Here is a 10,852-nt window from a genome sequence, read left to right as displayed (position 1 = left end):
AGTAGCAAGTACGGCAGTACCTTAGAATTGATGTTCATAAAAGTGGACCAATTACTGTATTGAAGAAATGCAGCATGTAAGATTTAGAATACTTTCATATGAGAATGCTTTGCGCTGCTAGGCACCGATGGTCTTTGTATGTTTCAGTGGGCCTTTTGCAAAGGATCTTCACATTAAGGGCTCCTCCTATTCTCACGATTATTCAGGCAGTAAGCTTTGAGATTGATTTTTTTTGGTTTCCCTTTCGATTTGGAGATCGCAACTGCCTGTCTGCTATATGGTTTCCCTTTTGTTTCAAAGCAAGCAACTGGATGTATCTTTCAAGCTATTTAGTCATATATGTGATTGGAAAGATGACTGCCATTTGTCCTATGACACTACTAACTGAAGTCGATTGATGTTATGAGACTTTGGCCTGATTTCAGAGATGTACTAAATTCTGAAGTTTGTAGTATTCATGGCTTGCTACAATAGTTGATTTCTGAATCTAGTGTTTTCTCTTGCTGTTGTTGTTAGGTTGTTAATTCATCAAGCCCGTCTGCTGAGTATACATATTGTGTTCATCTCCCCTGCCTTATTAGGAAAAATCATGTACTGAAGGTAAGCTATTCTTTATTTACATTTTATTTGTCTTCCTGCTAACCCAGGTTCTAATTAAATGCAAGAGCTTGTGTAATGCTCATTTGCAAGCTACAGGGTGCATGCTCATTTACTATTTGAACAGAAATTGTTTGCTAGCCATAGCTGAATGTGACTGGAATCATTGTGTCTCCCTTTAATTCTCTCATCTTCTGTATGGTGGTATTAAATATTTCTGTGATGAATTGGCAGGTAAATTTAGGTATCAAATATACTCTTATCATTGCTAAATGTTGCTTATCCTTTGTGCTTCTTCACTATATCCCACCAGATAAGCTAGCACGAGTACTAAATATTGACTTGTTATTAATATATATTTTTCTTCGCAAGGAAAATTGAGTTGTAGGACTGAAGTGTGATAATGGGTTTAGTGCCTTTTTTGTTGCTTTTACCCTCTTCTTCTTTTCTGGCGATTGTTAATATGCCGATGTCTTGTCACACACTTTGTAGGCAATATAACAGACCATCTTTTCATCGTAGACAAAGAACCAACCATGCCACCGGATCCGCCAGATCGGACGCCCGCACCACACCTCAAACCTCCATGCGCCAACGGCGTGAAGTCCAGCCCTCCACGCTCCACAATGAAAGTGAAAGAATTATGAAGAAATAAAGAAAAAGGAAGAAAAAAGAAAAGAAAAATATGGTTTAGTTTGTTTATAGAGATGGCTGCATTCTTGTATGATATACTATGTTTATTGTCTGCGTTGGTGATGAAGGAAATATGCCCTAAAGGCAATAATAAAGTTATTATTTATTTCCTTATTTCATGATAAATGTTTATTATTCATGCTATAATTGTATTAACCGGAAACATAATACATGTGTGAATACATAGACAAACATAGTGTCGCTAGTATGCCTCTACTTGACTAGCTTGTTCATCAAAGATGGTTGTGTTTCCTAGCCATAGACATGAGTTGTCATTTGATTAACAGGATCACATCATTAGAAGAATGATGTGATTGACTTGACCCATTCCATTAGCTTAGCACTTGATCGTTTAGTATGTTGCTATTGCTTTCTTCATGACTTATACATGTTCCTATGACTATGAGATTATGCAACTCCCGTTTACCGGAGGAACACTTTGTGTGCTACCAAACGTCACAACGTAACTGGGTGATTATAAAGGAGCTCTACAGGTGTCTCCGAAGGTACATGTTGAGTTGGCGTATTTCGATATTAGGATTTGTCACTCCGATCGTCGGAGAGGTATCTCTGGGCCCTCTCGGTAATGCACATCACTATAAGCCTTGCAAGCAATGTGGCTAATGAGTTAGTTGCGGGATGATGCATTACATAACGAGGAAAGAGACTTGCCGGTAATGATATTGAACTAGGTATTGAGATACCTACGATCGAATCTCGGGCAAGTAACATACCGATGACAAAGGGAACAACGTATGTTGTTGTGCGGTTTGACCGATAAAGATCTTCGTAGAATATGTAGGAGCCAATATGAGCATCTAAGTTCAGCTATTGGTTATTGACCGGAAACGTGTCTCGGTCATGTCTACATAGTTCTCAAACCCGTAGAGTCCGCACGCTTAAGGTTTCGATGACAGTTATACTATGAGTTTATGAGTTTTGATGTACCAAAGATTGTTCGGAGTCCCGGATAAGATTACGAACATGACGAGGAGTCTCGAAATGGTCGAGACATGAAGATTGATATATTGGAAGCCTATATTTGGATATCGAAAGTGTTCCGGGTAAAATCGGGGTTTTACCGGAGTACCGGGAGGTTACCGGAACCCCCCGGAGTCTTAATGGGCCTACATGGGCCCTAGTGGAGAGGAAGAGAGGAGACAAGGGCTGGTCCGTGCCCCCTCCCCCCCTAGTCCGAATAGGACAAGGAGAGGGGGCGGCGACCCCCCCCCCTTTCCTTCCTCTCTCCCTCCTCCTTCCCCCCTTCTCCTATTCCAACTAGGAAAGAAGGGAGTCCTACTCCCGGTGGGAGTAGGACTCCCCATTGGCGCGCCCCTCCTTGGCGGGGCGCCCCCTCCCCCTTGGCTCCTTTATATAAGGGGGCAAGGGGGAACCTCTAGACACAACAATTGATCTCTTGATCTCTTAGCCGTGTGCGGTGCCCCCCTCCACTAGAGTCCTCAATAATATTGTAGCGGTGCTTAGGCGAAGCCCTGCGACCGTAGAACATCAAGATCGTCACCACGCTGTCGTGCTGACAGAACTCTTCCCCGACATTCTGCTGGATCGGAGTCCGGGGATCGTCATCGAGCTGAACGTGTGCTAGAACTCGGAGGTGCCGTAGTTTCGGTGCTTGATCGGTCGGGCCGTGAAGACGTACGACTACATCAACCACGTTGTTCTAACGCTTCCGCTTTTGGTCTACGAGGGTACGTGGACAACACTCTCCCCTCTCGTTGCTATGCATCACCATGATCTTGCGTGTGCGTAGGAAATTTTTTGAAATTACTACGTTCCCCAACAGTGGCATCCGAGCCTGGTTTTATGCGTAGATGTTATATGCACGAGTAGAACACAAGTGAGTTGTGGGCGATACAAGTCATACTGCTTACCAGCATGTCATACTTTGGCTCGGCGGTATTGTTGGATGAAGCGGCCCGGACCGACATTACGCGTACGCTTACGCGAGACTGGTTCTACCGACGTGATTTGCACACAGGTGGCTGGCGGGTGTCAGTTTCTTCAACTTTAGTTGAACCGAGTGTGGCTACGCCCGGTCCTTGTGAAGGTTAAAACAACACTAACTTGACGAACTATCATTGTGGTTTTGATGCGTAGGTAAGAACGGTTCTTGCTCAGCCCGTAGCAGCCACATAAAATTTGCAACAACAAATTAGAGGACGTCTAACTTGTTTTTGCAGGGCATGTTGTGATGTGATATGGTCAAGACGTGATGCTATATTTTATTGTATGAGATGGTCATGTTTTGTAACTGAGTTATCAGCAACTGGCAGGAGCCATATGGTTGTTGCTTTATTGTATGAAATGCAAGCGCCCTGTAATTGCTTTACTTTAAAGCGGTAGCGATAGTCGTAGAAGCAATAGATGGCGAAACGACAATGATGCTACGATGGAGATCAAGGTGTCGTGCCAGTGACGATGATGATCACGATGGTGCTTCGGAGATGGAGATCACAAGCACAAGATGATGATGGCCATATCATATCACTTATATTGATTGCATGTGATGTTTATCCTTTATGCATCTTATTTTGCTTTGATTGACAATGGCATTTTAAGATGATCTCTCAATAATTATCAAGAAGTGTTCTCCCTGAGTATGCACCATTGCGAAAGTTCTTCGTGCTGAGACACCACGTGATGATCAGGTGTGATAGGCTCTACGCTCAAATACAACGGGTGCAAAACAGTTGCACACGCAGAATACTCAGGTTAAACTTGACGAGCCTAGCATATACAGATATGACCTCGGAACACGGAGACCGAAAGGTCGAGCGTGAATCATATAGTAGATATGATCAACATAGTGATGTTCACCATTGAAAACTACTCCATCTCACGTGATGATCGGACATGATTTAGTTGATTTGGATAACGTGATCACTTAGATGACTAGAGAGATGTTTGTCTAAGTGGGAGTTCTTAAGTAATATGATTAATTGAACTTAAATTTATCATGAACTTAGTCATAGTAGTATTTTGCAAATTATGTTGTAGATCAATAGCTCGCGTTGTTGCTTTCATATGTTTATTTTGATATGTTCATAGAGAAAATTGTGTTGAAAGATGTTAGTAGCAATGATGCGGATTGGATCCGTGATCTGAGGTTTATCCTCATTGCTGCACAGAAGAATTATGTCCTTAATGCACCGCTAGGTGACAGACCTATTGCAGGAGCAGATGCAGACGTTATGAACGTTTGGCTAGCTCAATATGATGACTACTTGATAGTTTAGTGCACCATGCTTAACGGCTTAGAATTGGGACTTCAAAGACGTTTTGAACGTCATGGACCATATGAGATGTTCCAGGAATTGAAGTTAATATTTCAAGCAAATACCCGAGTTGAGAGATATGAAGTCTCCAACAAGTTCTATAGCTAAAAGATGAGGAGAATCGCTCAACTAGTGAGCATGTGCTCAGATTGTCTGGGTACTACAATCGCTTGAATCAAGTGGGAGTTAATCTTCCAGATAAGATAGTGATTGACAGAGTTCTCTAGTCACCATCACCAAGTTACTAGAACTTCTTGATGAACTATAGTATGCAAGGGATGACGAAAAGATTCCCGAGCTCTTCGTGATGTTGAAATCGACGAAGGTAGAAATCAAGAAAGAGCATCAAGTGTTGATGATTGACAAGACCACTAGTTTCAAGAAAGGGGCAAAGGGAAAGAAAGGGAAACTTCAAGTAGAATGGCAAGCAAGTTGTCACTCCCGTGAAGAAGCCCAAAGCTGAACCAAAGCCTGAAACTGAGTGCTTCTACTGCAAAGGAAATGGTCACTGGAAGCGGAAATGCCCTGAATATTTGGTGGATAAGAAGGATGTCAAATTGAACAAGGGTATATTTGATATATATAGGTTATTGATGCGTGCCTTACTAGTGTTTATAGTAGCCCCTGAGTATTTGATACTTGTTCGGTTGCTAAGATTAGTAACTCGAAACAGGAGTTACAGAATAAACGGAGACTAGTTGAGGGGGAAGTGTCGATGAGTGTTGGAAGGAGTTCCAAGATTAATATGATCATCATCACTCACTCCCTATACTTTCGGGATTAGTGTTAAACCTAAATAAATGTTATTTGGCATTTGCGTTGAGCATGAATATGATTTGATCATGTTTATTGAAATATGGTTATTCATTTAAAGTCAGAGAATAATTTTTGTTCTGTTTACATGAATAAAACCTTTAATGGTCATACACCCAATGAAAATAGTTTGTTGGATCTCGATCGTAGTGATACACATATTCATAATATTGATGCCAAAAGATGCAAAGTTAGTAATGATAGTGCAACTTATTTGTGGCACTGCTGTTTGGGTCATATTGGTGTAAAGCGCATGAAGAATCTCCATAAAGATGGATTTTCGGAATCACTTGGTTGTGAATCATTTGATGCTTGCGAACAGTGCCTTTTGGGCAAGATGACTAACACTCCGTTCTCCGGAACAATGGAATGAGCTACTGACTTGTTGAAAATAATACATACTTATGTATGCAGACCAATCAGTATTAAGGCTCGTGGCGGGTATCATTATTTTCTGACCTTCACAAATGATTTGAGCAGATATGAGTATATCTACTTAATGAAACATAAGTCTGAAACAGTTGAAAGGTTCAAAGAATTTCAGAGTGAAGTGGAAAATCATCATAAGAAGAAAATAAAGTTTCTACGATCTGATTGTGGAAACGAATATTTGAGTTACGAGTTTGGCCTTCAGTTAAAATAATGTGGAATAGTTTCACAAACTCATGCCACCTGGAACACCATAGCGTAACGGTGTGTCCGAACATTATAACCGCACTTTATTTGATATGGTGCATGATGTCTCTTACCGATTTACCAATATCATTTTGGGGTTATGCATTAGAGACAGCTGCATTCACTTTAAATAGGGCACCATCAAAATCCGTTGAGATGACGCCTTATGAACTGTGGTTTGCCTAGAAACCAAAGTTGTCGTTTCTTAAAGTTTGGGGCTGCGATGCTTATATGAAAAAGTTTCAACCTGATAAGCTCGAACCCAAATTGGAGAAGTGCATCTTCATAGAATACCCAAAGGAAACTATTGGGTACACCTTCTATCATAGATCCGAAGGCAAGATATTCGTTGCTAAGAATGGATCCTTTCTAGAGAAGGAGTTTCTCTCGAAAGAAGTGAGTGGGAGGAAAGTAGAGCTTGATAAGGTAATTTGTACCTTCTCCCGAATTGGAAAGTAGTTCATCACAGAAATCAGTTCCAGTGATTCCTACACCAATTAGTGAGGAAGCTAATGATGATGATCATGAAACTTCAGATTAAGTTACTCCAAAAACTCGTAGGTCTTCCAAAGTACAGTCCGCACCAGAGTTGTATGGTAATCCTGTTCTGAAAGTCCTGTTACTAGACCATGATGAACCTACGAACTATGAGGAAGCGATGATGAGCCCAGATTCGATGAAATGGCTTGAGGCCATGAAATCTAAGATGGGATCCATGTATAAGAACAAAGTGTGGACTTTGGTGGAGTTGCCCGATGATCGGCAAGCCATATTGTATAAATGGATCTTCAAGAGGAAGACAGATGCTGATAGTAGTGTTACTATCTACAAAGCTCGACTTGTCGCAAAAAGGTTTTCGACAAGTTCAAGGTGTTGACTACAATGAGATTTTCTCAACTGTAGCGATGCTTAAGTCTGCCCGAATCATGTTAGCAATTGCCACATTTTATGAAATCTGGCAAATGGAGGTCAAAACTGCATTCCTTAATGGTTTTCTTAAAGAAGAGTTGTATATGATGCAACCAGAAGGTTTTGTCAATCCTAAAGGTTCTAACAAAATGTGCAAGCTCCAGCGATCCATCTATGGACCGGTGCAAGCATCTCAGAGTTGGAATATACGCTTTGATAAGTTGATCAAAGCATATAGTTTTATACAGACTTGCAGTGAAGCCTGTATTTACAATAAAGTAAGTGGGAGCACTACCGCCTTTCTAATAAATATATGTGAGTAACATATTGTTGATCAGAAATGATGTATATTTTTTTGGAAAGAATAAAGGAGTATTTGAAAGGAGTTCTTTAAAAGAAAGACCTCAGTAAAGCTACTTACATATTGAGCATCAAGATCTATTGAGATAGATCAAGACGCTTGATAAGTTTTTCAATAAGTACATACCTTGTCAAGATTTTGAAGTAGTTCAAAATGGAACAATCAAAGAAAGAGTTCTTGCCTGTGTTGCAAAGGTGTGAAATTGAGTAAGACTCAAATCCCGACCACGACAGAAAATAGAAAAGAGAATAAAAGTCATTCCCTATGCCTCAGTCATAGGTTCCATAAAGTATGCTATGCTATGTACCAGACCTATTGTATACCTTGCTCTGAATTTGGCAAGGGAGTACAATAGTGATCTAGGAGTAGATCACTGGACATTGGTAAAGAATATCCTTAGTAAGGACTAAGGAAATATTTCTCGATTATGGAGGTGATAAAAGAGCCCGTCGTAAAGAGTTACATCGGTGCAAACGAGTTACATCGGTGCAAACTTTTACACCGATCCATATGACTCTAAGTCTCAATCTGGATACATATTGAAAGTGGGAGCAATTAGCTAGAGTAGCTCCGTGCAGAGCACGTAGACATAGAATATTTGCAAAATACATACGGCTCTGAATGTTACAGACCCGTTGACTGAGCTTCTCTCACGAGCAAAACATGATCACACCTTAGTACTCTTTGGGTGTTAAACACATAGCGATGTGAACTAGATTATTGACTCTAGTAAACCCTTTGGGTGTTGGTCACATGACGATGTGAACTATGGGTGTTAATCATATACAGATATGAATATTGGTGTTAAATCACATGGAGATGTGAACTAGATTATTGACTCTAGTGCAAGTGGGAGACTGAAGGAAATATGCCCTAGAGGCAATAACAAAGTTATTATTTATTTCCTTATTTCATGATAAATGTTTATTATTCATGATATAATTGTATTAACCGGAAACATAATACATGTGTGAATACATAGACAAACATAGTTGTCAAAGATGGTTGTGTTTCCTAGCCATAGACATGAGTTGTCATTTGATTAACAGGATCACATCATTAGAAGAATGATGTGATTGACTTGACCCATTCCGTTAGCTTAGCACTTGATCGTTTAGTATGTTGCTATTGCTTTCTTCATGACTTATACATGTTCCTGTGACTATGAGATTATGCAACTCCCGTTTACCGGAGGAACACTTTGTGTGCTACCAAACGTCACAACGTAACTGGGTGATTATAAAGGAGCTCTACAGGTGTCTCCGAAGGTACATGTTGAGTTGGCGTATTTCGAGATTAGGATTTGTCACTCCGATTGTCGGAGAGGTATCTCTGGGCCCTCTCGGTAATGCACATCACTATATGCCTTGCAAGCAATGTGGCTAATGAGCTAGTTGCGGGATGATGCATTACGTAATGAGTAAAGAGACTTGCCGGTAATGAGATTGAACTAGGTATTGAGATACCGACGATCGAATCTCGGGCAAGTAACATACCGATGACAAAGGGAACAACGTATGTTGTTATGCGGTTTGACCGATAAAGATCTTCGTAGAATATGTAGGAGCCAATATGAGCATCCAGGTTCCGCTATTGGTTATTGATCGGAAACGTGTCTCGGTCATGTTTACATAGTTCTCGAACCCGTAGGGTCCGCACGCTTAAGGTTTCGATGACAGTTATATTATGAGTTTATGAGTTTTGATGTACCAAAGTTTGTTCGGAGTCCCGGATGATATTACGGACATGACGAGGAGTCTCGAAATGGTCGAGACATGAAGATTGATATATTGGAAGCCTATATTTGGATATCGGAAGTGTTCCGGGTAAAATCGGGATGTTACCGGAGTACCGGGAGGTTACCGGAACCCCCCCGGCAGAGGAAGAGAGGAGGCAAGGGCTGGGCCGCGCTCCCTCCCCCCTAGTCCGAATAGGACAAGGAGAGGGGGGCGGCGCCCCCCTTTCCTTCCTCTCTCCCTCCTCCTTCCCCCCTTCTCCTATTCCAACAAGGAAAGAAGGGAGTCCTACTCCCGGTGGGAGTAGGACTCCCCTTAGCGCGGCCCTCCTTGGCCGGCCGCCCCCTCCCCCTTGGCTCCTTTATATACGGGGGCAAGGGGGCACCTCTAGACACAACAATTGATCTCTTGATCTCTTAGCCGTGTGCGGTGCCCCCCCTCCACCATAGTCCTCGATAATATTGTAGCGGTGCTTAGGCGAAGCCCTGCGACGGTAGAACATCAAGATCGTCACCATGCCGTCGTGCTGATAGAACTCTTCCCTGACATTCTGCTGGATCGTAGTTCGGGGATCGTCATCGAGCTGAACATGTGCTAGAACTCAGAGGTGCCATAGTTTCGGTGCTTGATCGGTCGGGCCATGAAGACGTACGACTACATCAACAGCGTTGTTCTAACGCTTCCGCTTTCGGTCTACGAGGGTACGTGGACAACACTCTCCCCTCTCGTTGCTATGCATCACCATGATCTTGCGTGTGCGTAGGAATTTTTTTGAAATTACTACGTTCCCCAACGGGTGATGGGGCAGGGAAGGTAAGTGGGAGCTAACATGTGGCCGAGGCAAAAAAAAATTGGATGAAAAACAGAAAATAAAGTGGGGCTCCTATCCCCCGGAGCCAAGTTTTTCATTAATTCTTGAGAAGCATTTTTCCATTAGTTGGATGAATTGGATTCTATAGTTGTTGGTTGCAGTCTTCATTATGTACCAATTAGCACTATTTTTGCATGAAGGGGGGTTGGTTTGGCTCACCAAAATAGAGATTTGTTTTTGCAAGACTTGTTTCAATAATATACCATGTGAACTCATAAATGTTTGAGACACACATTGCACGTGCATGCTAACTAATCTAATAAAATTACAAATTGTTTTGGTTGGGGTGCGCCTGCCCAGGCAATAGTGCAACACACTGGGCGACACCTGAGGGACCCAATGGCAAGCCATTGTGGTGGCCCATCCCCCACAAAAAATAAATTTAATATCATTGTGAACATATGGCCCACATATCAGATATTAAACTGATAAGAACAGATACTACACTTGATCTTAGCCAAAAGGCCGAGAAAGGTATGAATTGAACTGCTGCCCTGCCCCTCTATTTGTATCCTCCTGGCCCTCCCATCCTCTCCTTGCTGAACGAGGTGGTACTAAACTAACGACCTGCGGTGCGGAGTGCCGATTGTGCAATGCCAGCCTCTTGCGTGGGCCTTAAACAAGGAAGGCCTTTTCGGCGAGGCCTGTATCACGGGCCAGATTCGCGCCTCGCAACATTGCAGCTAGCAAGAACTCTTGGACACAATTGTGGAAGGTGAAGATTCCTTCAAAGATACGAATCTTTGTGTGGCGGATTGGCTGCAGTGCTTGCCTTGAATCATTTAAGCTACTGTGCAACAAGCAACATTCTTCTTACTGCAAAATGTTCATCTGCCCTCTGTTCTGAAGAAAAGCTGAATGTTTCTACTTTGCTACTTGTTTGACTTCCAATGTTTCTTGT

The 10,852-nt window shown here is 42.1% G+C and overlaps 1 non-coding gene across 1 annotated transcript; it reads right to left on the bottom strand.

Annotated features, from left to right (window-relative positions):
• Window positions 1-10,232: 10,232 nt before the first annotated feature.
• Window positions 10,233-10,429, bottom strand: LOC123163256 (U2 spliceosomal RNA). The gene has a single exon (XR_006481818.1). It is a non-coding gene; the product is annotated as a U2 spliceosomal RNA (small nuclear RNA).
• Window positions 10,430-10,852: the final 423 nt, after the last annotated feature.

The sequence above is a fragment of the Triticum aestivum genome, chromosome 7B, assembly GCF_018294505.1.
Source record: "Triticum aestivum cultivar Chinese Spring chromosome 7B, IWGSC CS RefSeq v2.1, whole genome shotgun sequence".
Lineage (NCBI taxonomy): Eukaryota > Viridiplantae > Streptophyta > Magnoliopsida > Poales > Poaceae > Triticum > Triticum aestivum.
Note: the sequence above shows the minus strand (reverse complement) of the source record. Positions and strands in the feature narration are given on the sequence as shown.